The 25383-nt window shown below is 46.2% G+C and overlaps 1 pseudogene; it reads right to left on the bottom strand.

Moving 5' to 3' along the window:
* Positions 1 to 16131: 16131 nt before the first annotated feature.
* On the bottom strand, positions 16132 to 22417 carry LOC110302454 (interleukin-1 receptor-associated kinase-like 2; annotated as a pseudogene).
* Positions 22418 to 25383: the final 2966 nt, after the last annotated feature.

Here is a 25383-nt window from a genome sequence, read left to right as displayed (position 1 = left end):
CGTAACGAGATCACAACCATCCGTAACGAGATCTGACGCCCTCTTCTGGTGTGTGTTAAGACAGCTACAGTGTACTCACATATAATAAATAAATAAATCTTAAAAAAAAAAAGAGTTGCCGTGGTCATTTTTCACAAAAGTGAAACCCTAAGACACCTTGCCTGCCCGTCTTCTATCTGTCAAGACAACCTTTTTAAAAGAAAAGATGTATTATTAAGCCTTTATATTGTTTGTTATATATTATTACATATACTTATTATGTGATGTGGTGTGTGTGTGTGCATGTGTGTGTGTATCCCATGTGTGTGTGTGGGCACCCACAGTGCTTCAGGTCCTCTGGAACTGGAGTCACAGGCAATTTTGAGGCTCTGTGTCAGCGCAGGAAGGCTGAAAGGAGAATGGAGCCCAGGACCCTGTTTTGTGTGTTGCTTTGAGACAAAATTTGCCTATGTAGCCCAGGCTGGCTCTGCACTTGTTCCTGCCTTAGTCTTCTAGTACTGGGGTCACTCTTGGGTCAACACACATGCTACAAGGTAATTTTATTTTCCTAGTTTTCCCATCAAACATTTTTGGAGGGAAAAACAGAACCAAGGGCCAACTAGGACAGGGCAGGCCACTCTGAGAGCACACATGACTCCGTGCAGCCCCCTCAATCTCTCTGGGAAGAGGGTGTGTCGTGCAGAACAACTAGAATGGGTTGGCAGGTGGGTTCCAGTCACGTGGGTGCACACTGGAGAACACAGAACTGTGCAGACACACTCTCAAGCCAATCTGTGGTGGTGATTCCCAGGGGGCTTAATGGGGACAGAGAAGTATGCTTCTTCATTCTAAACATCACTGAGCCAACAGACAGGACAAAAACAGCTTGGAAGAAGCCAAATAGGACAGATGACAAAGAAGGACAGGCCAGGGACTGCAGAGACCCAGAGGGCCTCGGAGCCCATTTCTGGTGCAGCCTCTTGGCTCCTTAGAGGGCCCAAAGCTAGAAGCCTGAGTGAGAGGTTGTCCTGTTGTATTTTCTGTTGCTCTGATAGCACTCTGACCAACACCACCTTCGGGGAGGAAAGGGTTTGTTTGACTACTTCCAGGTCCCAGGCCATCAGTGAGGAAAGTCAGGGTAGGATTCTCAAGCAGGATGTTAGAATGAAACCATGAAGGAAGTGTACTGGACTAGTGTCTCACAGGCTCATGCTCACCTTTCTTATACAATCCAGGGCAGCCTGCTCAGGGAATGGTGCCATCCACAGTGGGCTGGACCCTCCGACATCAAGACAATCCCCAATAAAGATATACACAGGTCAACCTGACCTAGGCAATTCCTCAATTGAGGTTTTCTTCTCAAATGATTCTATCATTAAATTGACAATCAAAGCTAAGGATGATAGAGGTCTTGAACCATCCTCCTTTGTGGCTCAGTAGGTCTGGAAGGAAGGTCTGAGGGCAAGGTCCTTGGCTGCCTTCTAAAATTCCACTGGTTTGCTCCTTTGTAAGTAGGGCTGAAGTCCCTGTGGGATGGATGAGAGGGCTTTAAGAGAGGAATTCCTGCTTGAAAACCTGTGAGCCTAGAAAGAAAAGCCCATGTGTGACTGTGTGTGTATGTGAGGAGGGTATGTGTGTAAGTGTGTGTGTGTGAGAGGGTATGTGTAGTGTGTGTGAGTGTATGTGTGTATGTGTGTGTGAGTATGTGTGTGTGTGTGTGTGGAGTGTATGTGTGTGAGTGTGTATCTGTGAACGTGAGTATATAAGTTATGCATGAGTGTGAGTGTATGTGTGAGTGTGGCTGTGTATGTGAGTGTGTGAGTTATGTATGAGTGTGTGTATGTGTGAATGTGTGAGTATATGTGTGTGTTCACAAGGAGCAGTGTTGGATGGAGATGGGTCCCTGCTGAAGGACTGGTATATGATCTGCTCTGGGGAAAGGAGTGTTGACTACATAGAAGACTTAATTTCTTCCAACACTATGGGGTACTGGAACATAACACATGTTATAAAAGCCTGGGTCCTTATGCATCTAGGGGAACAGGAGTCCACTGACTGCAGTTGGCATGTCACCCAGACCCAAACTGAGAGATCTGCTCTAAGGTATACACCTGACAGTAGCAACTCTGGTGAGCTGCTGGGAACCGAGAAAGGTTCTTGGGCCAGGGGACCTAAATGTATCTAAAAATAGCCCAAGATCCATCTGAGCCGGCTCTCCTTCTTGCTCACCTCAGTCTACAGGCCTTGAGTGCCAGCCTCCTCTGTGGGCAGCTTCAGCTCTCCCTTTATTCCCCTGCAAGCTCAGTTCTGGTTCACACTAAATGAACACCTCTGCAGCTCCCAGACCAGCCCAGTTATTCAGAGGCGCTTGCTTCACCATCCATCCCCCTGGAAGCACTCGTACTGGAAGGCACAGATGCACTTTGCATGCCTCACCCTCAGCTCGTGAATACAAGCAAACACATTCATAAGCCTTCCAGCACTGACCACAAAGTGGCACAGGTGTCGTCCCTGCTATGGGGAATGTTAGAAAGCTTCAGCGATTATGCAGGATTGGGTACAGGAGTCTATTAAGTCTTCTTCTTCTTCTTCTTCTTCTTCTTCTTCTTCTTCTTCTTCTTCTTCTTCTTCTTCTTCTTCTTCTTCTCCTCCTCCTCCTCCTCCTCCTCCTCCTCCTCCTCCTTCTTCTTCTTCTTCTTCTTCTTCTTGGTTTTTGGAAACAGGGTTTCTCTGTATAGCCTTGGCTGTCCTGGAATTCACTTTGTAGACCAGGCTGGCCTCGAACTCAGAAATCCATCTGCTTCTGCCTCCCAAGTGCTGGGATTAAAGGCGTGCGCTACCACGCCTGGCAAGGAAAGACTATTAAGTCTTCTGAGGAGCCCAAGCAGACTAATAGCTGTGGAGTTTAGATTATACCAAAGGAGAGGCTGACGCTGAAATCGCTGGCTCGCCGGGAACATATCCTAGCATTCCCTGTGTCTCAAAATAGATTTTTAGATGGATCAGAAGTTGAAACAGAAGAATGCAGTGTACTAGAAAAATACAGAGCACCTTTATCATTGGTGAGGATGCACCTCTTCTGGCATAAGATCAACTCAAGGACACTTAGCCAATCAGCTTGATCCCTGAGGAGGAAATGCTGTGCACTGGGAAGAGAAAGACAATGTGAGGAGGTGTGAGAATGTGATCGCAGAGCCAGGAAGATGGCAGGGGGAGGGGGAGGAGAGAGGGAGGGGAGGGGTGTGTGTGGTAAAGGTGATTGAGAAATCTGACGACCTGAATTCCATCCCCAGGACTCACAGGGTGGACAGAGACAATAAATCCTGCCTGGTGTCCTTTGCCCTCCACACATCTGCTGTCGTGAGCATCACCCCCAACACACACAAAATAAATAATTAAAATGTCACAGCCAAGAGCTCACACTATAGTGGAGTCAAACCCCGTTAAACTGTAGAATAATAGGAATATCAAAAATAGAAAAATAAATGGCATGCAATAGTCAAGTTTCAGAAGAAGTGAAGATGACCAGTAAGTTTGCAAAAGAGGATCAGTTCCACAGCTTTCCAATGAGAACTTTATCATATATGAGTGTATTAAGTAAATATACAAATATGTGTGTGAGTGTGTGGTAGTGTATGAGTGAGTGTGGGAGGTGGGTAAAGCACCCCAAGCTATAGGCACAGGAGAGGATATTTCTGTACGGTCTCCAATGGCAGTAGAAACGATCCTGAGAAGTGACAGGAGGGGTCATACAAATTTAAAAGCTTCTGCACAGCAAAAGAGACGATCAGCAGGGTGCGGTGGCCGCTGCAGAGTGGGAGGCCTCTGCCAGTGGCACACCAGATGGGGACTAAACCCCAGGATATAGAAAGACTCACAAAGTCTAAACACCAGAGTCCAGTCACCAGGTCACTCCAGGCACTAAAAACTGAACACATAGTTCTCAGAAGAAACACAAATGGCCAATAAGTACAAGAAACAGTGTTCAACACTCTTGGCCACCAAGAAAATGCAAATTAAGGCTGCCATGATTTTCTCTCACCCCAGGCACAATGATTACTACTAAAAATCAGAGGCCAGGGGTTGGAGAGGTGGCCCAGGGGTTAAGAGCACTGACTGTTCTTCCAGAGGTACTGAGTTCAATTCCCAGTAACTAAATGGTGGCTCACAACCATCTGTAATGGGATCCGATGCCTTCTTCTGGTGTGTCTGAAGATAGCTACAGTGTACTCACATATATAAAATATATAAGTAAATCTTTAAAAAGCAAAAAACAAAAACAGACAAACAAAAAACCAGAGGTCAGAGAGATGATGGCTCAGCATTTGCCACTTTTGCACAGGACCCAAGTTCTGTTCCCAGCATCAGACCAGGCAGGTAACAACTGATCGTGACTCCAACTCCAGGAGGATCACACTCCTTTTGTGGCCTCTGTGGGTGCACACACACACACACACACACACACACACACAAATAAAACAAACAAAAAATCAGAAAATAAAACTGACCACACATGCTGGTTAGGAAACAGGAGTACTAATACACCATTGGTGGGGATGTAAATTTGTTCAGTCACCTTAGAAATTAGTTGCCACGGACTCAGTCGGTCTCTCAACCCGACAGGACCCAGGGTTTCAGTATTCAGGTGGACAAGGAGTCGGCGAAAAGTGACAAACAACCACTGACACAGAGAGAGTGCTGTAACTGAATGTAATTTCTCAAAGCGAGCATCAGACAGAAGAAAACAAAGAAGTTAGGTGACACATCAGCCATGATACATTGAAGTCATCTGACACAAAACAGAGAAATGCATACATAAAGACTGGCAGGGACCAGGCAGTGGTTACAACTGAGATAAAAGGTTGCTCTTCTAAAGTGAGCCATTAGGGAGCCAGGTGAGGATTTCACACCCTAGTCACAATTTATGCTATTCCTCTGAGCCTTGTGAAAGCCTGCACCAGGGGGTTCTGCTCTTGCCAACCTTTTCATGAATAATGCAATACTGTAGTTCCTCCTTAAACCACAACCCACCTTCTTTCTACTATTATGTAATGTAGGCTGCCATTCATGTCTGTAATGAGAATTCTAAGTTTACTATTTTGAACTAGCCCTGAGATTACTAGCTCCTATCTAGCAAACTGTGAGATGCCTGATTACTAACTGTCAACACTGGGGCATTTTGTCTGAATGAGTAACATTCTTACGAATTTCCAAGGCCAGGGTCGGCCCCAGGACTGCCTAGGACATTGGTGAAGGCCAGGAAGCAAAGTTCAATCTAGCTTAGGGTATTTGACAAATCATTTCTTGGAGGCACCTATAATAAAACAATACTGAAAGAAAGCACACAGATCCATTCACCGACTAATGCAAAGACAAGTTTGGAGCATTTGTGCTATGGGATGCCAAGGTTCCAGGAGACTGAGTTTCCAAAAAACTTTTTGCCTCGGGACTGTGTCCAAGCTTTTGGGCCTGCCACGCAGTTTTTACTGGAGTGGGTGTGGCAATTAGTGTGAAAGTCCCTCAAAAAAAATTAACAACTGAAAGACCATGTGATTCAGCCAGAGTATGCCTGGGTACATACCTAAAGGATTCTGAGTCAGTTGCATGGATGCTCTTCCATATCCCTGCCCCTAGCTATACTCTCACCATAGCCAGGAAACAGAACCAGCCTAGGAGTCAATCAGAAGCTGAACAGTTAAAGAAAAAGTTGCAAATGTGCTGTAGGATAGGATTATGTCATATGCAAGGAAATGGATGGTACCGAAGACGCTCTGTTAACTACAATAAGCCAGTCTCAGAGAGACAAATACTGCATGTATTCTTATATATCTGAACTTAGATTTAAAATTATATGTGTATATGTATATGTGTGTCAGTCTCAAAGCTATAAGGGGACTCAGGAGAGGTGAGGACTCTGGGAAGGGAAAGCGTGGGAAAAAGAAACTGGTGGTTTGAATAGGCTTGGCCCCCATCTATTCACTCATTTGAATGCTTTGCCATAGGAAGTGACACGTTAGGAGGTGTGGCCTTACTGGAGGAGGTGTGGCCTTGTTAGAGGAAGTGTGTCTCTGTGGGCATGGGCTTTAGGACTTAATGCTCAAGTTATGTCCAGTGTCAAATACACATAGTCTCCTCCTGGCTGGCTTCAGATCAAAATGTAGAACTTATGGCTCCTTTTGTGCTCTGCCTGCCTGCATGCTGCCATGCTTCCCACCATGATGATAATGGACTGCACCTCTGGAACTCTAAGCCAACCCTAGTTAAATGTTGTTCTTTAAAGAGTTGCCATGGTCATTGTGTCTCTTTACAGCAATAAAACCCTGACTAAGACAGAGCCCCAAGGGAAGTGGGCAGAAGGTTAATGGAATTCTTGTTTATAAGGAAGCAGGAAACACCAGTTGTGGCAGCCCATGGTTTTAATCCCAGCACTCTGGAGGCAGAGGCAGGCAGATCTCTGAGTTCCAGTACAGCCTGGTCTACAGAGTGAGTTCCAGGACAGCCAGGGCTGCACAGAGAAACTTTGTCTCAAAAAGAAAAAGGAGACAGAAAAGGTGAGCAGAAGGGAGGGGCTGAGTGGAGTAAGAAAGGGAGCAGCTGTCGGGTGAGGACTCTGGGAAGGGAAAGCGTGGGAATTAAGTGACATGGCCCTGTCATAAAACCCAGCATGTGTATGCCAAACTAAGATAGGCAATAATGAGAAGTGAGTGGCCTTCCTTGGAGCAGGTGCAGGCATGAGGTCTACATGAGCCTCTGTGGGGGAAGCCTCTGTACCCTCTGGAGGCTTTGGGCTGCCTGTGTTCCTCGCCTGGGAGTGTTACAAGGCTTCATCCCGACTCTTTGATCTTTTGTTCCCTCATTCTGTCCCTAGAGACCCTCCCCAGTCCCACTCCATTTTTTGTCACAGGGAATCCTCTCGGGCTTTCCCTTGTCCTTGCAGGTCTGACTTCTTTTGGGTGCCTCACAGGCATCTCACAATTATGGAGTCTCAAACTGAGCACTTCCTGTGCTCCACAGAGCCATCTACTCAGTCAGTTTTCCTCAGCTCAGTGGGCAGCACCCACGTACAGCTAGGAGAACAAACCTGCAACCCGAGGTTCTGTCAGATAATCTTCCATTCCCTATAGTCAACCACTCCCAGATGCTGTGCCTGCTGACCTCTGACCCCTCCGCTCCGCTCCACTGTGGTGGGTTGGCAGAACCAGAAACTGGAGTTACAGATGGTTGTGAGCTGACAGTGAATCTGGGATCCAAATAGACAAGTGTTCTTAGCCACCAAGTCATCCCTCCAGCTCCATGGTATTATTTTCAAGTAACTAGTTTTTGTTTTCCATCTTTGAATTTCAGTAGGAGTCCTTGGGGTCGCAGAATCCTCTCTGCTAAACAAGTCCCACTGAAGTCACAGACAAACACATGTGAAGCCCTTTTTATAAACTGTGTGCTCTGGCTTTGTGGGGCCAAAGAGGGCAGGAGCTGCCAGTAAAGCCTTGCTGTACACCTACCTTTATAACCAGATGGCTCCTGCTTCTGCACACCTTGTGTTAATCCTCCTCTCTGGTTAAAGATTTATTTATATTGGGTTTTTCTCTTTTGTGGGGTGGGGGTTTCGAGACAGGATTTCTCTGTATAGCCCTGGCTGTCCTGGAGCTCACTTTGTAGACCAGGCTGGCCTCAAACTCAGAAATCTGCCTGCCTCTGCCTCCCAAGTTCTGGGATTAAAGGCATGCGCCACCACTGCCCGGCTACAGATTTATTTATTATTACAAATAACTACACTGTAGCTGTCTTCAGACACACCAGAAGAGGGCATCAGATCTCATTATGGTTGGCTGTGAGTCACCATGTGGTTGCTGGGATTTGAACTCAGGACCTTTGGAAGAGCAGTCAGTGCTCTTACTCGATGAGTCATCTCTCCAGCCCTGTTCTCTCTGATTTTCAGCACCTGGTTTGAGACCTGAAACCAGCACTGCTGGTGGACTATGCCAAATTTACTTCTGGACTTGACTGGCCTGGACTCATCACTCCCGGCAGGTTGGGTACCACATCATTCCGTTCATAGCTTTCTCATTTGGATACCAGCCACCATCCTGACATCACCTTGGTTCTCTATCTCTAAGGTTCCTCTCCCCGTGGGGCCTTTGTGATCAAAGACCATCTTTGTTCTTATTCAAATAGTTTCTTTCTTTCCAGTTTAAAAATTGTCTAACCCCGGTTCTGAAGTAAAAGAAACAGTTGTTTTCAAACAGAGTGGCACAGTTTTTCAGAGAGATTTCCATCCTCTAGATAAACACCTAAGAGTGCAAACATCTCCAGACGCACCTTTGGACCATAGAGTTTCATATTTAATGAGCGTCCAGCATGTTCTAAGAAGCCAACGCTGACTGTTTACTCCTGAAACCTCAGTGGTGATTTCTTTACAGGCTGCAACCTACACACACACACACATACACACACACACACACAAACATTGTGCTGCCAGCAAATGGTTTCTTATCACTAAGCAATGCTCCTGCTTATTGCAAGGACTGTTTTTTTCTTTTTCTTTTTTTTTTTCCATTTCATTTCATTTTGTTGTCATTTGTTTGTTTGTTTTGGGTTTATCTTTCCCATCTGAAGCGTGTGGTGTCTTCAGCAATAGGTGTTACGTTCATTTAAGGGGTGTACTGAGGGTCTGAGCAATGACCTGTTTTGTTTGAGGTCTCTTGGACAACCCTGATCAACAACTCATAAGAAGCATGCCATGCCTGGCACTGGGGTTTTTGTTAGATAGTCTAAGGGGCTTGGTGTGTGTGTGTGTGTGTGTGTGTGTGTGTATGTGTGTATTATCATCTAAAGTGGCATAATTTCAAATATATAAAAATATGTATGTGTGTGTAATATATATGTAATTTTAAGTAAACATAAAGTATTGTGATTCTCTGAAGTTTTTTCAAATAGCCTTAGTGTTATTTATCCCTCCATGTTTCTGTGTTCCCCTCCCTCCCCCAGGTAAGTCTCCCCCACTATCTTCATTGTCCCTTTCATAGCACCTGTGTCCTGCTAGTCTCCCTAGTGTCCCCTGACATTTTAAAGACTTGCTCTAGTTTGGTGTCCCGGTCTGTGATAAAAACCACAATCAAAAGCAACTTAGAGGATGAAAGGATTTATTTCAGTTTATAGATCATGTCCCCTCCCCCCTCTCCCAGAGAGGGACTCCAGAGCAGGAGCTCAAACAGGAACTGAATCAAGGACCAGAGAGGAGGATGCTGACCAGCTAGCTCCCTTTGTCTAGCCTTCAGACAACTCTCCTACACAACCCGGAGGGCTATGGATCCAGGAGTGGCTCCGCCCACTGTGGAAGAGCCTTTCTATGCCAATTAGCATCAAGAAAACTCTACAGATGTGCCCACAGGCCAATCTGATCTAGATAATCCCCTACAGAAATTTCCTTGGAAGTCTGAAGCTAACAAGTTCTCCATTGTAGTAAACTCTGAAGTTCTCTTTGTCTCCCGCAATCTCCACCCTTCTCTTCCCGGCTCTGACCACAGAAGTGTCACCCAAGCTCCCTTGCCAGCTGCTTTGTGGTTAGATTGCTAATGGGTATCTGCAGAAAGACGGGTGGAGAAGAGAGAACTTAAAATACTCCTTGCCCCCTCTTGCTCACATTGAGCTGCATAAACTATCACGGAACTTCTCAAACTGGGATGTGGGGGTCACGTGACTGAATGTAGAAGTCATGAAAAATCAGCAACAATAAAAACTTTATGAAAGTACAGATATGAATTCAATATCAAGTAAACAAGGAATCCAGCGTTACCGACAGCACCTGCCTGCTTTGTGCCGCGCGGCACCACTGCAACCCTGATTCTGAACATGTGACACACACATTCCTCGTACATGCTGTCACACCCTGCAAAGGAGGGAAACACCTCAGATTGCATGCACAAGTTGTCGGGGCATAAAACTACCGTTTCAGCATAGCTCCACCCTGCCTCGGTCTGCTCCGCCAAATCCCGGGAAGTATTGTGCTAAATCATCACCATCTATCTTTAAATTAATTAACTGGTTTTTGTGTGTGTATGAGTCTTTTGCTTGTGCCTGGTGCCTATGGGGGCCACATGAGGCTGTTAGATCCCCTAGGACTAGAGTTGCAGACAATTATGAGCTGTCATGTGGGTGCTGGGAATTGGATTCGGGTCCTTTGATTCACATTTTTTGATTATTCTGTGCTATCTGTCACAGAGTTTTTAGCGCACATATAAAGAGAAAGCTTTCTGTGCTTAGGGAAACACGGTGGTTTCCTTATGGAAACAGTGGCTTATAACATTTTACTACCAGTATTCCTCAGCATGTATCACAATATCACATTGGTTTATCTTCACATTGTTCTATGTCCCAAAAGAAGAGAGTTCAGCTTACTACTATGTAAATCTTCTGTCACTGATAAGTGATAAAATCTATTCATCTTTTCATTAAAAACTTGCTGTGCTGAAGAGAGTCATTAACGTGGAAGGTGAAGATGAAGAATTGGACCAGATATCAAGATCTGAGGCTGGGAGCCTGGAGAGATGGCTCAATGGGTAAGAGCGCTTGGTGCTCTTTCAAAGAACCCAGATTCAATGCCTGGCACTCACATGGCAGCTCAAACACTCTTATCTCTAGTGCCAGGAGTTCCGATGCCCTCTTCTGGTCCCTTGGGCACCAGGCACAAACAAAAAATCATGTAGATATTACTACTGCCAACGACGATAATAAAGTTGGTGATGACTTAGCAGAATACTTCCTAGGATTTAGCTGAGTAGGCCAAGACAGAGTAGGGCTACCTTGGGACCCTAGTTTTATACAAGCAGGCCCCCTGGCTGGGAGGTTCTTGGAGGAGGCCGACTTTACTTTGGTTAAGGGTAGTCTTTGCAATAATTTTCTCCTCTCAATCTTCTAGTTCAATGGTTTTCTCTTTATCTGTGTCTATGCAGGTACATTTTGGCAGGCTAATCCCATTATCTGCCCAGTGACTTCTAGACAGGAGTTGGGTCTGTTGAGGTGTATACTATATACCAAACCAAACCAAACCAAACCAAACCAAACCAAACCAAACCAACCAAACACCGGATGTGAGGATTCAGTATGACCAGTTTGTTATGTGAAATACAACCTGGTTCATGAGATACATTTCCCCACTCTAGAACATTCTCTCCTAGCTCCTACAATGGGTGATCTGTGTGTGGGTTACCACCAGTAAGCTGTGGGCAGTCTAAACTTCCAAGAGAGTGATGGCACAGTTTGTGTGCTCGAGTGTGGCTGTGCACTCCAGGGAACAGGCGTGCACAGGTTGGTGCATGCTTGGCTGCTGCCAGTCTTCTTTGGCCTTCTGCATGACTTACTGCATACAAAGCAATACACACGCACTAGGAACTGTGAATGGATGTGCTGAGTCACAGGCACTCTGCAGAGCGGGGATCTCAAGGTTTGGAGTAAGGTAACATTGTGAGCTAATTGGCTGTATCTCTTTGTTTCAGGCACCAAAAAAAAAAAAAAAAAAAAAAGTAACAATGCCTGCATAACTTTAATAACCTCTGTTCTTTAGTCTCTTAAGATGTTGTTTGGACAGCATTGGAGCACTGGCTTGCCTGACAGCCTCTCGAGGAAGGCATGGACCACAGTGGGTAGCATTGCAGTCGCACACCGTGTGGGGTGGAGGTTGCCTCCTGGCTCACCTCCTGGCACTGCAGCACTGCTCTGGGTGGAAACCAGAAAGAGAATGCGAATTGCTGTTCTTGACCCTAGCAGGAGACGCCTAGTTTTCCCTTTTGCTTCACTCTCCCCTTTCATTATACTTTCCAAAAGTGCTGCTGTGGGCAAAAGAGAAAACGCTGACACTCCACCACAGGCTCCTTGTCCTGGGCCTGCTGCAGTGGAGGCAGGCAGCACCATCATCTCTTCTCTTCTCTTCTCTTCTCTTCTCTTCTCTTCTCTTCTCTTCTCTTCTCTTCTCTTCTCTTCTCTTCTCTTCTCTTCTCTTCTCTTCTCTCTCTCTCTCTCTCTCTCTCTCTCTCTCTCTCTCTCTCTCTTGCATGAATGTGGTGTGATGTGTAGTATATGTGTGTATGAGAGTGTGTGGGACTGGTGAGATGGCTCAGCGGTTAAGAGCACTGACTGCTCTTCCGAAGGTCCTGAGTTTGAATCCCAGCAACCACATGGTGGCTCACAACCATCTGTAATGAGATCTGACTCCCTCTTCTGGAATGTCTGAAGACAGCTACAGTGTACTTACATATAATAAATAAATAAATCTTTAAAAAAAAAAGAGTGTGTGTATGGTGTGCATGTATGTGTGTGTATGTGTGTGAGTGTGTGTGCATGCTCATTTCCACAGGTTCCTTTTGTCAACTTGACACAATTTAGAGTCATTTAGGAAGAGGAACCCTCAACTGTGGAATTGCTTTCCATCAGATTGACCTGAGGACCTACACAGACTGGAAAGAGAAAACCAAGTTTCAAGGGTTGCCCTCTGACCTCTGACCTCCACATGCATGCTGTGGTACCTGTTCCCACCCCACCCCCCTGCCACGCACACACACTGTTGTTTTTGCTTGTTTGTTTTTAAAAGATGTTTATATATAGGGAACAGGGATACGCCTTTAATCGCAGCAGTCGGGAGGCAGATGCCAGCCTGGATTACAGAGCAAGACCAAGGCCAGCCAGGACTGCACAGAGAAACCCTGACTTAGAACACCAGTAACAAGCAAGCAGCAACCCAAGGGATACTCAGCAGCCGCAAACGCTGTTCTCTTTGCTTTCAGAGACAACCTCTTGCTCTATACCTTCAAAATCTTGATTCTTCTGCCATGGGTCTGCAGAGCTAAGATGACAGATGTGGTCACTGTGTCTGCCCTCCTCAAATGGGGTTGGTTCTAACAAGCCTAGGGGGAGGGAAATCCAGGTCTCTGGTGTCCACAGTTAGGCCAACTGATTATATGAAGGAGAGGGAACACAGAGGGTGACCCGTGGGGCACCTCAAGGCTTCCTCCTAAAACTTCCTTTGTCTCCACTAGCTTTTATAGAGAACAAGGCAGAGCAAAGTGCACCACTTTGGATAATTTCATTTTAAAATTTCTTTAGAGTCAAAAGATGTGATCAGCAACCTCCTAACTTACGCTTTTAACTTAAATTTTAGTGTTTTTTTTTTTTTTGGGATGAGGGATTATGGCTGTTTTTAAATATAGAAGCATCAAGCTCTAAAACCATCAGGGTGAGATGACATTGGTAATTATACTGACAGCTGCAGATATTAGCATGCACCCAATACCAAAAATAAATCAGACCGTGGATAATGGGAATTTGAAAAAAACCAGGCGGAAGCAGTAATGAAGTTAATGTAATCTGACTTTTCTCTTTCAGAGCAGATTTTACTGTGAAATCTGAAACTTATCTTGCTTTCCTAAGTTCAGATAGGGAAAGGAGAGGCATTCACTGACTCTAGAAAAAGCAAGAGAAACTTGGAATCTTGATATAATTTGTGTGGGGTGTGTTATCGCATCATGGTATGCACTCAGCATGGACTGTACGCACACAGCGTGGACTGATCAGGTCAGGCTGGTGCATCCATCACTGACCGCTCCTGACTGGCGTTGGGAGCCCGGACTCTTTCCTAGTTATTCACAGACTGTGTAAGAGCTTTCCGTGGCTGACAGTGGCCCCATGAGTTGACGAGCATTTGTACGACTGTAAAGTTTATTGTTTATATCTAAGTGCTTTGGGGCACTCCTTATGGAGCCCACATCGTGCCTTCCCAGATTCTGACACTTACACATGCATCTCACAGCCATCGACTTCAGCCTTCGCAGGTGAGAGGGACCCTGAGGATTTGTCTTTCCGAGTCTGATTTATCGCACAGAATCCCTTCCAGCTCCTGCCATTATGGCAGGACAACTCTCCTTTTTATGACAAAATAGTATTCCCTTTTAAAAAATATACCACAGTGCCTACTATGCCCAGTGACCCGTTGATAGGCCTTCAAGTTGGTTCCACGTCTTAGCTACTATGAATGGTACAGTAACAAACACCAGTATGCTGATTGCTTTTGATATGCTATCAATATCATTTCTTTCAGGTATACACCCAGAAGTGCGATAGCTGGATTGTATGGTCATCTTAGTTTTAGTCAATAGAAATCTGTGTCCTGTTCTTTTCAGTGGTTGGACCAGTTTCCGTTCTCATCAACAGTATGTGAGAGACCCCTTTCTCCTAGCCTCCATAGCACAGGAAATTTCATTTTTTCCACAGATTATTTTTTCTAAAGGAAGATTATTTGTGTGTGTGTATGTTCACCACATGGATAAATACGGTAAGCGATGAGAAGAAAACACCAGCTCCCCTGGACTGGAGTTACAGAGTGGGGAGCCACCATCAGGGTGCTGTGAATTGATTCTGGGTCCTCTGCAAGACCAACCATTGCTCTTAACCACTGAGCCATGTTCCAGTCCCTTCCCATTTATTCTTATGACAAATACAGAATGACGTATGACCACATCCAAATGAGGAGGGTGTCTTAGGGTTTTACTGCTGTGAACAGACACCATGACCAAGGCAAGTCTTTTTTTTTTTTTTTTTTTTTTTTTTAAGATTTATTCATTATATGTAAGTACACTGTAGCTGTCTTCAGACACTCCAGAAGAGGGCACCAGATCTCGTTACGGATGGTTGTGAGCTATCATGTGGTTGCTGGGATTTGAACTCCGGACCTTCGGAAGAGCGGTCGGGTGCTCTTACGGACTGAGCCATCTCACCAGCCCCCAAGGCAAGTCTTATAAGGACAGCATTTAATTGGGGCTGGCTACAGGTTCAGAGGTTCAGTCCATTATTATCAAGGTGGGAGCATGGCAGTATCCAGGCAGGCATGGTGCAGGAGGAGCTGAGAGTTCTACATCTTCATCTGAAGGCTGCTAGCAGAATACTGGCTTCCAGGCTACTAGGATGAGGGTCTTGAAGCCCACACCCACAGTGACACACCTACTCTAACAAGGCCACACCTCCTAATAATGGCACTCCCTGGGCTGAGCATATATAAACCATCACAGAAGGTACAATATTTTTCATATCATATTTAATTTTTAGAACTAAAAAAATTTTTTGTTTTTTTTTCGATTACAAACATTTTTATTTTGTCTCTATAATGGAATTCTTTTTTAAATAGTGAATTAGAAATAGCTTTGTTTTACAAAACAGGTTTGCAACATGACTTTTCAAAAATATATTCACTTCATAAACATTTTCTATATGGCAGAACCATGAACTACATACCTTTTACTTCACTGAGAACACAGAACAGATACATTTCAAAGTGCTTCTGTAGCCGCTGCACCTATCCTCCCAAGAGCTGAATAGAGCAGCTCTGCTCTTCCCCAGGGGAACAGAGCAGGGTTATCTTACGAGGATACTGAGCTACCACCCACCAAGCGATTGACTTAACTAGCAGCAGAATCAAACATGAGACTGCTTCTCACGCTTCTTCACCTAGCTATAAACAACACACAACCTCTGAGTCTCCATTAAAATAAATATGGGCGTGATGGGAGGTTGAAGGTGAAAAGCAGGCAGTTCCTAAATACCGGTGGCTTACAGGATCACCAACTGAAGAAGGAGAAAGCCTACGGAGTCCTTTGCCAACTGTCCTGCTTTTGCAGACCCGAACTTGGGAGCTGAGCCAACCATTGCGAAGACACAGGCTGAAGGTCTTTTAAGAAGCAGGCATTTGCAGAAAGCTGTCTGCAAATATGACTGACAGATGATAACTCTGGAAAACGCCACGGACGCTGCAGGATTGCTCTGTCCGTTGTGGAGAACTAAGAGGTTTTGAGGCAACAGTATCTCTTGGGGTGGTCATCAACATGGGCTCCCCGGAACCACAAAACCACCCAAATCCTTGGATCACATACAAGGTGTTCCACTTCACAGCCCTCTAACTAAGACGACTCATAGAGGAGGAGTACTTCCTGGATATGGTGTCTGTGTAAGCTGAGGTTCCCTGCCCCCACTCCCTGCAACTCGACTCTGATGAAACCATGTTTCCTTCTGTTCAGGCTGATGTTTGGGTTGTGTGGGTCTCAACAGACCTTGGACAGCCAAAGACCTCTTCCCTGCCTGGACATTTGTCTATCCAGTTGAGAATAAGGGTCTTCAGCTGTGCTCTGGTCATCAGGGTCCAAAGAGCTCGCTGCTGTCCAGTCTCTCTTCTTTGTAGAGTAGGATGTTCTCCATCAGTTTCCTTTTGGCTTCATTGATCTCAATTTTCCATGAAGTCTCTGTAGCGTCCTGGGGTGTCTGTGGGCCTGTGCAAGCCTCTGACGAGGAGTCGGCCTCCTGTCTCCCACTGGTGGATGGCTGTGCTGCTCCATATCCCGTGGAGAGTGGAGAGGAGGCAGCCACTGGGCATGATGCCATCATAACCAAAGAGGGGACACTGAGGCTGGAATTGTCAACATCATCTGTTTCCTCCGGGGTATTGGAAGGTGAGCCCGTGGCCTCAGAAACCCTGCTCCAAGGAAGGGACAGCTGCCTTCGGAGCCGCTCCTCCACCCTGGCCAGGGAGACTCGTGCCTCCTTCACGCTGGCATTGCGCCTCCGCAGGCAGACACTCACAGCGGTGGCCCAGGCTTCCTCACAGGCCTCAGGCAGCAGCCCTGCCTTCCTCTCCACATGCCTCTGGCCGATCTCTTTCACCACTGCCTTCCCCATGCCGGTCTTCCTGGAGCAGACTGAGGAAGTACTGCTGGGAATCTCACTGAGAAGCAAATCCTTCAGGTGAACTGGACTGCGGTCCTTGTCCCTCGCAGGGACGCCGGTGAGGACCTCAGCCAATACAATTCCACAGCTGAAGATGTCCACCTGCTTGGTCAGCTGCCCCACTCTGATGAAGTTTTCCGGCAGATATGCAGCTGAGGCCTGGAACAGGTGAGTCTTTTTTTTTTTTTTTTAATATTTATTTATTTATTATATGTAAGTACACTGTAGCTGTCTTCAGACAGCACCAGAAGAGGGCGCAATCTCGTTATGGATGGTTGTGAACCACCATGTGGTTACTGGGACTTGAACTCTGGACCTTCGGAAGAGCAGTCGGATGCTCATACCCACTGAGCCATCTCACCAGCCCCCAGGTGAGTCTTCATGACGGTATATTTGGTCTTTTTATTGTTGGGACGAGGATGAGCCACTGGATGAGCCAGCTTGGGGTTAAGATGCTGGTCCAGCAAGACGTTGGCACTCTTAACATTGCTGTGGATGATGTCGAGGCTATGCAGGTGCTCCACAGCTAGAAGCAGCCCTGAGCAGATGCTGGCTCACTGTGGCCAGGGCAGCATGTCTAAGTTGCCCTGAGCCCAGAGTCTGTCATGCAGAGAGCTGTTTGCCATGTAGGGGTAGATGAGGCTGTGGGACTGTCTTCCAGTGCAGAAACCCAGCAGAGGTAGGACGTTGATGTGGCAGCATCCTATTTCCCTGCTGTGCAGTCTGGTGCCATCCCCAACCCACTTCTCCTAAAAATGTTTTTATTAAGTTTATTTATTTGGTGTGTGTGCTTTTGTGTCATAGCATGCACATGGGAACCAGAGGACAACATGCCATAGTGAGCGTGTGGGTCCTGGGAAGGAAATTCCGGTCATCGGCCTTGGTGGCAAGGGTATTCACTTGCTAAACCATTTTGCTGACTCCAGTTTTTATATCTTACCAGCCACTTGCTATTGCTGTTTGCCTTGGTTATCATGGAATGTCCGTCATCTACCTGTAGCTGGAGGCTCACTGGGTTTGAGGAGTCTACATACCACTTGCTTTGAACTTCCGTGTGTGTGGAGAGTTGGAATGTGGTAGATCAAGATCAAAAGCTTATCTCTGGCTGTCCCTAGTCATCTGTCCCCCACTCTGCCTCTATCTGACTCAACATCCTGCTGACCATGAAATAGAGACATTACATTCACTGCAGGCCCTGGGCAGACCACTGACTTCTGCCACACAAGGACTAAGATGCCACTGGTTAGCATGTGAAACCTGGAACATGGGTTGGTTTCTCCACTTTACTGTAACACACCTACCTGAACCCCAAACCCATGCATTTGATAAATGCCTTGATTGATAAGTGGTTTTTATTTAGTGACTATAAAAACACCCATTCCCCCAGTGGAATGTACGACACATTCCACACACCCTGAATTCACATCCCAGACCATAGTTATCACATTTAGCTTGAAATAATGATCGCTCATTACATTTGGAGGAAGAAGGTGTTTTGTTTGTTTTTTGTTGTTGTTTTGTTTTGTTTTTTTGGGGGGAAGGGTGTCTGCCTGGGATCAAGCACTGTGCTAACTCACAGAATGAGCAGTTTATGCCGGCAAGGAAACACAGGACGAGCCCTGCCTATAGCCCTTTACTAGGGCCACTGAAAAGAGATGGCTTCCTCCTGCAAGTGCCCCTCCACCCAAGATTCCTGCCCCAGTGCTCCCTCAGGGAGACGAAACGGGCTTGATCCAGCAGATGGACCACAGCAAGTCCGAAGTGTGGACCTGCTTTAAACACCCTACTTCACCAGCAACTGCTGCAAGTGCACAGTAGGATATGGACAGCACACAGTAGGGACAGTCCAGTATCTTCTCAGTGTAGACTTTCTCACATCTGTCACTACTACAGATGTGAGAAAGTCTACATCCAGATGTGGCTCATCCTGCATCCATCCAGATGTGGCTCATCCGGGTCCAGGGCCACCTAAGGAGAACAGGCTGTCTTCTGACTCATGCACTAGGACTGGGTCCCGAGGCCAGGCCTTCTTGTTGTTTGTACCTCAGTGTGTTCTGGAAGGCTTGCCTCCTTAGCAGGTGCAAGCATGTATGTCTGCCTGTGCACAGTTCTTCAACAAGGACTAAGGTGGGAAAGGAGTCTTATTCTTCCTTTTTTTTTTTTTTAAAGATTTATTTATTTATTATGAGTACACTGTAGCTGTCTTCAGACACACCAGTAGGGGGCATCAGATGGTTGTGAGCCACCATGTGGTTGCTGGGAATTGAACTCAGGACCTCTGGAAGAGTAGCCAGGGCTCTTAACCGCTGAGTCATCTCTCTAGCCCAGGAGTCTTGCTCTTATGCTGTGCTTGCTTTCTTGTTTTAAGAAGCTTGAGAATTCATGGAGAACTACTCAACCGCGCCTCTCCCTAAGGAGCACAGGGCCTTCCTCCAGGGTCACAATGGAGTAGATGCTATTTCGCCGATAAAGCTGTGTCTGAAGGCTTGACTGCGCCCATTACAGACATATGTTGTGAAGGTTTCCTAGAAACAGCCTGGATTCTGAACATCTGGCTTGGACAAGTTGTCTGTTGCCTGGTAGTGACTAAAGACATCTAACACAGCTGAATGATTCATCTTAAACATGAACCAGGTGCTGAGGCCGAGGAGAAAAACACCACCAACGTCTACGGAGAAAATCAAGAGAGCTAGAACGAGACAATAAAAACCTCGGCACCACCAGAAAGTAAACAAAGTCTCGGATAAGGAAGACCACGTGCACCGCAGAAGGAACACTCCAACCCTGCGCCCATCCCCGATCTCCTCGCCGGTCCTGAAGCAGGAGTGTGCACTGAGGGCGGAGGAGAGGCTCTGAGACAGACTGCAAGGATGACGCAGGAAACGCCTCTCTGTGTCCGGGGAGGACAAAGCTGGGAGCCTGTGTTACAGAGAAATGCAAATGTAGAGGTGAGAGAAACGATAAGAAAATTGAGGAATTGGGCTCCAGAACAGTGCCCATTGAAACGTTCTAGAAATAAGCTAAGAAAACAGAAGAAAGACATTTTCAAAGAAGCCAAAGCAGAGGAGGGAAAGGAAAGTTTTAGATTGGAAGCGATAAACTCAGCTGGGTGGTGGTGACTCACCTGAGAGGCAGAGGCAGGAGAACCTCTGAGTTCCGGGACAGCCTGGTCTACAGAGTGAGTTCCAGAACAGCCAGAGAAACTCTATGTCAAAAAGAGACAAGAGATTTTGGGGGCGGGGGAGGGGGAAGGTTGGGAGATGTCTCAGTGGGTAAAGCACTTGCTGTGACTGAGCTGGGATTTCCAGACCCACACAAGAATCTGGGCAGGGCAGCACACACCCGAATTCCCAGGACTGGGGAGGAGACAGGAGGATCCATAGAGCCCACTGGCCAGCTGGTCTAGATGAATCAGTTAGCTCTGGGTTCAAAATATAAGCTGAAGGTTGATTAAACACGTCCCATAGATGTTCACTGTCTCAATCAGTGCTCTAATAACATAATGTGAATATTTTGTAATTGTAATATTTTAATAATAATTCATTTTCCAAATCTCTGGAAATCCCAGTTGTCTTTTGGTTTTAATGCAATTGAACCAGTCGGTGTTTCCTAAGCTTGTATATGTGTTTCTTCCTGTAAACCTGGAAGAAAAGATTAGGACACACTTCCTGCCCTAAGACCAGAGTAAGCAATTTTCTTTTCCTTCCTTCCTTCCTTCCTTTCTTCCTTCTCTCCCTCCTTTCTTTTTCTTTCTTTCTTTCTCTCTTTCTCTCTCTCTTTCTTTCTTTCTTTCTTTCTGTCTGTCTGTCTTCCTTCCTTTCTTTTTTAAAGATTTATTTATTTATTTTTATGTATGTGAGTACACTGTTGCTGTTTTCAGACACACCAGAAGAGGGCATCTGATCCTGTTACAGATGGTTGTGAGTCACCATGTGGCTGTTGGGAATTGAACTCAGGGCCTCTGGAAGAGCAGTCAGTGCTCTTAAACTCAGAGCCATCTCTCCATCCCTGGAGTAAGCAATTTTCATCTGCTCATTCGATTCATCTGAGATTACTCTTGCAAGAAGAAATGGCAGAAGTTAGCCACGGTGCAACACACCTGTAATCCTAGCACTTCAGACATGGAGGCACAGAATGAGGAATTCAGGGTTATCCTTGGCTACATAGTTGAGTTTGAGGCAAACTTGGGCTATATTAGACTCTTCTCAAAACAAAAACAAAGAAGAGAAGGAGCCAGGGGTGCTGGTGGTTGGGGGTGGGGTGGGGGTGGGGGACAACACTGTCTCAGTTTACATTCTAACAGGGAAGAATTGGGTACATTTAACAAACATGTATCAAGTATGATATTGAAAAAAGTGAATGCCAAACAAACAAACAAACAAAAAACCAAAGGTGCCTCTGAGGCAGGGGTGAATCACTTTGGGAAGATGCAAGCAATTAGCTAGGAAAGCCGAATGGGATAAAACTCGAGGACACTTGGTGTGTTTGTAAGCCTGGAATAATCGTAAATGAAGCTGATGTAGTGAGTCATTTCCAAAGGACCTTGGAAACTTAAAAAAAAAAAAACAGGAAAAGCACACAAGGAAATAAGAGAGCCACAGAAACACCGGGCACCAGTGAGCAGCACTCGTTGAAGCCTCAGAATCAAGAAAGGAGAACGTGTCATGTTGCCATGGTGAAGACAGGGAGGATGCTGGGTCGCCAGGTGCAAAAGACCGGAACCTTTCTGCCTGCTCATTGACTCATTAGTGTCTCTAAGCACTCAGAACACTCCATTGAGAAACGAGAGGCAGAGCTAAAGAGGCAGCCGAGAAGATCCAAAGTAGAACCTTCTGGAAATGAGGGGGAAGGGTGGGCAGGTCCAAGACCTGAGATCTGCCTGCCTCTGCCTTCCGAGTGCTGGGATCAAAGGCATGCACCACCACCACCTAGCTACATTTTTTTTTTTTACTTTTTAAAAAATTAGCTTTTATTTTATGTGCCTTGGTGTCTTGCCTGCATGTATGTCTGTGTGAAACAGGAGTTACAGATAGTTGTGAGCTGCCATGTGGGTGCTGGGAATTGAACCCAGGTCCTTTGGAAGAGTAGCCAGTGCTCTTAACCTCTGAGCCACTTCTCCAGCCCTTACTGTTGGTTTTAAAATCATTATTCCAGTTTTTAATCACAGAGAGTCCCGTTCTGTTTCCTGCCATCTCCCTCTTGGCTTCCTGTCTCTGAAGGCAACATATATATTCATCTTCTTTTATGTGCACTGTCCAAAGATAATTTGCTTGTATTGTTTTTAGCAAGGTAAATATTAGTTTGGAAGGAGCTGAAGCAGAAAGAACACCCGCAGGTGTACAGGTCTACCAGGTCTAAGAAATTAGGAAACGAAGCAGCGGTGCCACATAAGATAAGTCTTGTGGGGCCGGGCGTGGTGGCGCACGCCTTTAATCCCAGCACTCGGGAGGCAGAGGCAGGCGGATTTCTGAGTTCGAGGCCAGCCTGGTCTACAAAGTGAGTTCCAGGACAGCCAGGGCTACACAGAGAAACCCTGTCTCGAAAAACCAAAAAAAAAAAAAAAAAAAAAAAAAAAAAAAAAAAAAAAAAAAAAGATAAGTCTTGTGGGAAGTCCGCAGACTCCCATTTCTTGAGACCATAGGCCGGCTTTCTGCAGCTGTTCCTGACAAAGGAGAATCATGCCGATAAGTTAACAATCAAGAGGCTTATGTTACTATAACTTCTCTGTTTTTGAGGCATGGGATCCAGAATTTAATTTGCTTGTATTTTAGAGATAGCAAGATACAGTCAAGCCTGATGTGACCTTAAACTTGACCATAGACTCTTGTGAAACTCATGGAAACTCTGCCTGCTGTTTACCCAAAGGTTAATTACAGGTAATGGGAAAGACAAGGTGCCCTGTGGGGGCGGCCTGATCTGTCATTAATCACGGTAGTGAGTTTGATCCAGTGCTGCAAACTCTCCTCAGGACTCGGGGTTCACTTCGAGTGTGTAAGGGCAGAAGAGACTACAGACCGGAGAACCCAGGGCCAGAAGTCAGCCCTTCAACACTGCCCTGATTCACTGCACACGGGTCAAGGGGAGCCTTCACCTTTGACCTCTATGAAGGTCATGCCATTTGATACACCCACAGAGAAGCAGTTTCAGGTTCTGTTAAACTCTGCCATATGCTCACTAGACCATCAAACACCACGTGTCAGCACTGGCCTCCTGGCACAGGCAGAGAGAGGCATGCCTTAATTCAGGATCTTGCTATGTACCCCCAACTGGCTTGGAACTTGGAACAGGCTGGCCATGAACTGACTCCTCCTGCCTCAGCCTCCCCACTGCTTGCTTCCCACAGGCAAGCAAGCACCGCCACACCCCACTTGGCAAGGTAATATTTATTTTTCATGATGTTAGCTAACCTAAGAACTTGACCGAGTCATAAGGCTTGGAACTGGACACGACTTATCTTTCCTGTTCAGGACTTGAACTCTGATTTCCCAGAAGCCACATAAAACCAGATGTGGTAGCACACATCTGTAACCTCATTTCTCCTACAGTGAGATGGGAGAATCCCGGAAAGCGTACAGGTCAGTGAGACTGGCTTATGCAGCAACAAAGAGTGAGGGTTCCCTCTGTTCACCTTGTCCCTTTGGCTGGTGTGACCATCCCAACTTCAGCCTGTTGGGTATGAGTGGCCTTGTCATAATCATCTAGAATGCTTCTATCTCAAACGGAGGCCCCTCTGTGACGTATGAGATAGTTGATTGCCTTCGTGAAGCTGAGGGCAGCCCCTCTCTCTTCTCTCTCTCTCTTTTATTTTATTTTGTTTTGTTTTTATTTTTATTTATTTATTTGCTTGCTTGCTTGCTTGCTTGTTTCAGAACTAAGAATGGAACCCAGGGCCTTCCTCAGGCCAGCAGGAGCTGTGGCACCAAGCCACACCCCAACCCTCATTTTGCTTTTTACTTCGAGAAAAGGTCCCTCTGCTAAAGAGTTAGGCAGCCCACACGAGCCTTGAACTTGTGGCCCTCCTGCCTCAGCCTCCTGAGTAACAGTGTGGCTCTTACCTTCAGGTCTTCCACAAGGCCAAACTTTTGACTACAGGGTCCCACATAAACAGCCCACGAACACAGAATAGTGCGTTTTAACGTTACTAACAACAGTCATGTTACAGGCAAAGTTTCGGAAGAATTTACCTCTTGGCATACCTAAACACATTGTGCTATAGTCTAACACACCGGCTTCAGGTCAGGAAGAAAAGAATGACTCTGGTTTTGGTTTTTGGTTTTTGTTTTTGTTTTTTTTTTGTTTTTTTTTTCAAGACAGGGTTTCTCTGTGTAGCCCTGGCTGTTCTGGAACTCACTCTGTAGACCAGGCTGGCCTCGAACTCAAAAATTCACCTGCCTCTGCCTCCCAAGTGCTGGGATTAAAGGTGTGCCCACCACTGCCCGGAAGAAAAGAATGAGAAGCCCCCATCCACCCATGTCTTTCTGTAGCCCAGACTGGCCTTGAACTCAGGGTCCTCTCCTGTTTCAGTCTCCCAGGTGCTGGCACTACAGCCACACACAGTGTCCTGCAGGATTCTCTATAGAGCCGTGTTTGGCTAGGAGAGGAGCCAGTGCTGACAACCACTGCAAAAACACACATGTCCACAAATGTGGGAATGCATGACTAGCTCAGAAATGTCACTTGCTCCATCTAATGTTGCTGTTTGTCCCCTGGGAGAGCAGCTCTGGGGGTGGACAAGGGACCAGGAGAAATTATTTTTGCTGATATTTAGATTTAAAACACATTCTCTCTCTCTGTCTCTCTCGACATTTGTTTGTTTGTTTGTTTGTTTGTTTCGAGACAAGGTTTCTCTGTATAGCTCTGGCTGTCCTGGAACTCATTCTGTGAACTCAGAAATCCACCTGCCTCTGCCTTCCATGTGCTGGGAGGCCACCACTGCCTGGCTGGGATTATTTTTTTTGTTTTGTTTTGATAGAGTCTTATGATGTAACCTGGAATGGCCTGGAACTAGTTATGTAGACCAGGATGGCCTTGAATTTGTAGAGATCTGCCTACCTCTCTCTCCTAAATGCTGGGATTAAAGGTGTATGCCACCACACCTTTTTAAAATATTTTTATTCCTCTCTCTCTCTCTCTCTCTCTCTCTCTCTCTCTCTCTCTGTGTGTGTGTGTGTGTGTGTGCGCGCGCGCGCGTGTCTGTCTGTCTGTTTGCCACATGTGTGGGCATCAGGGAGTCAGAAAAGGACATCAGATCCCCGAGAGCTGGAGTCACAGACGGTGGTGAGCTCCCCAACATGGGTGCTGGGAATTGAACCTGGGTCTTCTGCAAGAGCAGAACCCTCCTCGTTTAACCACTGAGCCATTTCTCCAGCACCTCCTTCTACAGGGCTCAGAAATTTTGGTCACGGAACACTATCCACTAAAACATCAGCTAAACATTCAAATGATGAGGCTATGCTTCTCTGAGGTCCGCATCAGGGCTAACTCCTCTTCCTTGAGACAGGGTCTCACTTTGTAGACCAGGCTGTGCAAGAGCCAAAGTTATGTTTTGAGTTTTAATTACTGTGCCTAAGAGATCCACAAAATAAAAATGCCTGTAGCCTGTAAGCCCCAGGCCTAAAGAGATACTTTTCTAGAGGATTTTGTTTA

Source organism: Mus caroli, unplaced genomic scaffold (assembly GCF_978045245.1).
Source record: "Mus caroli unplaced genomic scaffold, Mus_caroli_1 scaffold_11, whole genome shotgun sequence".
Lineage (NCBI taxonomy): Eukaryota > Metazoa > Chordata > Mammalia > Rodentia > Muridae > Mus > Mus caroli.
Note: the sequence above shows the minus strand (reverse complement) of the source record. Positions and strands in the feature narration are given on the sequence as shown.